This window comes from Vicugna pacos, chromosome 18 (assembly GCF_048564905.1).
Source record: "Vicugna pacos chromosome 18, VicPac4, whole genome shotgun sequence".
Taxonomy (NCBI): domain Eukaryota; kingdom Metazoa; phylum Chordata; class Mammalia; order Artiodactyla; family Camelidae; genus Vicugna; species Vicugna pacos.
In genome coordinates, this window is record NC_133004.1 from 11811841 (window position 1) to 11816777 (window position 4937).

Genomic DNA, 4937 nt, shown 5'->3' on the forward strand with positions numbered 1-4937 from the left:
GGTTTAGATACATCAGGAAAATTGACCAATTTCAGCAGCTAGTAAGTGAAGTTACTAAAGCCAGGACTGAGCCCAGGTGAATCAGTCCAAATTCAATTCCTTTTCCCTAATGCAGAGTCCACTCACCAGAGCTTCCTAATCAGAGCCCAGACTATGGAATCAAATGCCCTAGTCTGAATTCTGGTTTGCTACTCAATAGCTTACATTTAATGTCCCTGTGCCTCAGTTTTCTAATCTGTGAAATGGAAGTGATAATAATATCTACCTTGTAGGGTGTAATCAGGGTCAAAAGAGTTGCTTTATTGAAGTGCTTGGAACAGTGCCTCACAGTAGAGTATACAAACATTTGTTGAATAGCAGAAAGGAAAGGAATGTCCAACTCTAGAATCCTGCTGTGCAGATGGGCCCTTAGGTTTTGGAGGGAAATCACAGGATGTTGTTGTGTTGGACACCTGATAGATCTACCTTTGTGACTCTCTTAGTTTGCCCATCGGTAATGCCTGATTGCTCGTGAATCAGTTTTGAGCCCTGAATGCAGCTTCTTCCTCTCTACTGCTTAGATGGGTCCCAAGAATTGGCCAGAAGGTCCTAGAATAAAGAGGCAGAATTCACTGATTTCCACCTGTGACGACAAAAGGAGACAATTCTAGTTGTCACAACTGGTGTGGTGTGCAACTGGCATCAAATGGGTAGGGACCAGGGACACTGCTAAGCATCTGACAATGCAGGGACCAGCCCCTAAACACAGAATTATCCAACCCCAAATGGCCAGAGTGCAGATGTTGAGAACCTCTACCAAATTTGACCTTGGTTCGACCTTGAACACGGCAGTTTTTGAGATACTTTTAGTCTCTTCTGAGATACAGCGTCATTAGAAGTCAGCAAGCTTGAAAGGCCTCGCAAATCCTCTCTGCTCCCAGGTGAGGTTATTTGAGCTGAGCACCTCTCAATGTTTCTTCTTTTAGTAGAAAATTCTGCAGAGGGAGTTGGTAGGAGTCAAAAATCCATCAGTTCTCACTGTAACAGGCATTTAGGAAAATAACTTTCTCCTGCAGAAGAAATTACATGAATTATATTAAAACGGTGCTAAGGTAATAAAATTACATGCTCAGGACTCTTCTAAAAAACTCCCTTTGTCTGACAGGGTAATTTGAGTGTGGGAAAGACAGTCTCCCCAGCCACCACCCTTTCATATAACGAGGGAACAGAGGAAATTGGCTTGGCCATCATCTTGCTACATGTACCACACTCTGTGAAATTCCAATTCTTTCTTTTTTACATCTGCAGATTGAATCACAAGGCGAACTTTCTCGTGTAGATCCACGAGAACAATGATTTGGGTTTTATTTTTAAATGCATACTTATAAGAGGAAATGTCAAATCATCAAACGGGTGGTTGTGCCCAAGAGAGGGGCAGGCACCCTAGGAATTGGGCAGAAATGGACTCTGATGTCATGCAAATCACCCTCACGTTTGGTGCCGGCGGCCTACTGGTTTGGAAGGAAATGTATAGAAATGCACATGTGATGAGAAATACCTCTTTCACTTCCAGTGAGCTAACAATTTTTAGCTCACAAGGAAAAAAAAAAGGAGTCCTTGCTTTGAAGTACAAGAAAACCAAAATGACGAGGGGAAGGCGACATCTGTTCTTAAGATTCCCAGTGAAAACTTCAGCCGTTTAGAGGCAAATTGAAGCATGTGATATATTGGCTGAGGCCACGAGGGATGAGGCTGTGCATGATGGAGTTGGAAAAGGGTATACTGTGGAGACAGAAGCCCTGGTTAGCATCCTTGCTCTTGTGTATGGTGGGGTTTGAGCTTTTAGAATAGTGGTTCTCAACCAGCGGTGATTGTGTCCTCCCAGAGGACATTTGGTAACATCTGGAGACATTTTTGGTTGTCACATTTGGTGGGAGGGTTCTGCTGGCATCTCATGAGTAAAGACTTGGGATGCTGTGAAGTGTCCTATGACACACAGGACAGCCCCCCACAGCAAAGACTTATCTGGTCCAAAATATTAATAAAGCTGAGGTTGGGAAACCCTGTGTTAGAGCTCCAATTCCTCTATCTATAAAATGGGAGTAGCTGCTGCACCTCTTCTACCTGGTTATTCTGCATGTTAAAGATAGCCATCTGTGGGAGAATGCTTTCTACAAGTGGTGGCTGTGTTCATTGATTACAGAGATGTCTGGGGCATCCCCAAATTTAATTTCCCTGCCTGATCTACCATAGCCACAGACCTCTTCCTACAATGCAGATCTGACCCTGCCACTTCTTAAATCCTATTTGTGATGTTCCATCGACTCCTGTAACATACCTGAACGTACCTTTGCCGCCTCGTGTTTCATGTTTGCCTGCCCTTCTCTCTTGCAATCCCTGTCAGGAATGCAATGTAATATATCGCTCTCAACCTCCGTGTCTTTGCACTTGCCGTTTCCTTTTCTGAAGCTTCTCATCACATTCCCTCCCATTTCACCTAGTCATCTCCTGCTTGTTCTTGATGGCCTTAGCTTCCAAGTCACCTCCTCCGGGAAGTCTTCCCTTATTGCCCCACTATAGAGAAGGCACCTATCTTGTGTGCTCTCACAGTGCCTCTTGCTTATCGCTTGTCATACTGTGTCATAATAGCCTTTTAAAATATTTTGTCTCCTCCCCCAAGGCTGTGAGTATCTGGCTCACTGTTGTATTCTCAATGCTGAATAAAGTACTCGACCAGCTAATAGAGTTCAGTCAGTGTTTGTTGAATGAATGAATGAATAAATGAATTAATGAGATCTTTGAACATTGCTGTTTTCAGCAGAAAACAGCTCACTTTGATTTGTCTTGCTTCTTTTCCCTCGGGTCACTGTTATGGTCATGCTAATGGGTGATGGTCCAAAGGGAAAGTGTTGCTGAGAAGAGCACAGCAGAAGGTCAAGATACTCTTTCACCTTGACCAGTGGCCTTGGTCCATCCAGAAGACTGTGGCTGTGTATGAAAATAACTACCTTTGCCTTTAGAGTGAATTAACTGCTATTTTCTGGAAAATGTATTTGTCAAGAAGAGATGAGAACTTAGTGAGTTGCCAGGAGCTCTGGGACTTTGTGTGTGTGTGTGTGTATATATTCCAGACTATTTTGTTTTTTGTGTGTCCAGATGAATTTCACATTCTCTGCCACGTAAGTCAGCTTCTTGAGGACAGAAACAACCCTGGGCATCTTAACGTATATTTCACCAAAGTGCCTGATAAAGAAATCTTTCAGGTAAAAATCTTCCCATAACGATGTGCAGTGTCCCCATTTTACAAATGAGTAAACTGGATTCTCAAAGAAGGTAACCGTGTCCATGCAGCGAGTTAGCAACAAAATAAGGACTCAAAAAACGGCATAGCTTCACTAGAGACAAATTATAGAAGCTGCAATGTCTTTAAATTTAGAAAACAAAGTTAGCTCCTGCCAGAGTTGCGAGGCAGTTTTGACGTCTTCTGAAAGCCACTTCTCCCATCCAATTTTATTCTTCAAGTAGGAAGCAGAAGCTCGCCGGGACACTCCGCTGCGTCTCCTCTTCCATTTATCAGTATTTTTGCCTCTCATTATACCCATGGCCCAGTTTTCTCGGGTTCTTTAGATGTCAGTGAGTGTATTACACTAGGTATTGTCCTTGAAACTTTTTGAAGTTCTTCAGGCATTATGAACAAGGTCTGAAGCTCCAGCTGAGCGCCACTGACTACTTTGGCTCTGCTCTATTTCCTCAAGAAATCTAAAGGATGGCGTTGTCTTCCAAAACAGAAGCCGATAAAGAAAGGCCGCCCTCATACTGAGAATTTACCCCCTTTCTAGGAAGCAGCAGAGACTAAATTGCTAAAATTGAATTTTATTGTGCGCGATGCTACTGTCTTCTGACCAACAGAAAGGAAGCTGATAGCTCTGGGAGAATGGAGCATGATTTGGGGGAGGCAAGACCACTGGTGTGGAAACTGGGGGCGAGGGGAGAGGTCATCGTTCTACGTTCTAATTCCAGGCTGTGCTGGGTGGGGAAGCAGACGCCAGCCTGCCCGAGTTTCCTGTGTCCTGGGTGCATGGCACAGAGAACTGGATTCTGTCTTTGGATCCGGATCTCTGGTGACTGTGGGGCTTTCGAAAGGGGATCTGGTCTATGTTTTTCTTCTGCTCCAGGCTTTATCCGACCTGATATAAAAATGATTGGCAGTTCTCAGCAGACTAGCAGTCTCCTGTAAAGCTGTTCTGGCATCTTGCAGGGTTGGTGGAGAAGATGGAGAGACTTCAGCTCCAAGGTTTGGAAGGAAGTGTTGAGCTAAGAGCTTGCTCCTGAGTGGGTGGAGTGGGCTCCTGAAATCTAATTTAAGGGACTCTGAGAAGACCCACTCAAACCCCAAAATATCACCCCTTCAGACTTTGGAAATGTCAGCTAGAGCATCCATCACTACATGTCCATCAAGTCTCTCCACAACTCGCTGTGAGGGGGCAGCACGTTAAGTCTATAACACTTCCGTGTGGGTGGTTTTCTCTGGCCAGCTTTTCCTCCTGACTGTGTACTGGGGACGGTGGCGTAAGGAATGAAGCCCAACGAGACAGAAAAGTGGCCGCCACTGCTTGTGGTCATTGGAAGCTCTTTCAGCTGGCTCTGTTTCTCTTTAATATAATGTTTGTGTTTCAACAAGTTGGGGCATAATGTGAGGCTGTATTTTTTTTTTAATAGACTTTATTCTTTTAGAGCAGTTTCAGGTTCACAAGAGAACTGAGCAGAAAATATACAGTTCACACATAGCTCTCCCCACCCACACATATATACTCTTCTACCTTCAACATCCCTCATCAGTGTGGCATATTTGGTACAATCGATGAACCAACATGGGCACATTACTATCAACCGAAGTCCAGAGATTACATTAGGGTTTACTCTTGATGTTGTACATTCTGTGGGTTTTGACAAATGCA

At 44.1% G+C, this 4937-nt stretch overlaps 1 long non-coding RNA gene across 2 annotated transcripts; it reads right to left on the minus strand.

The window, feature by feature from the left end:
• Positions 1-279: 279 nt before the first annotated feature.
• LOC140686904 (uncharacterized) lies at positions 280-2545 on the minus strand. 2 transcript variants are annotated; one of them, XR_012060906.1, is made up of 2 exons: positions 2328-2545; positions 280-1049 (listed from the first exon to the last, which is right to left on the minus strand). It is a non-coding gene; the product is annotated as an uncharacterized lncRNA (long non-coding RNA). The 2 variants fall into 2 exon arrangements; XR_012060905.1 differs by having other exon boundaries at positions 2318-2545.
• Positions 2546-4937: the final 2392 nt, after the last annotated feature.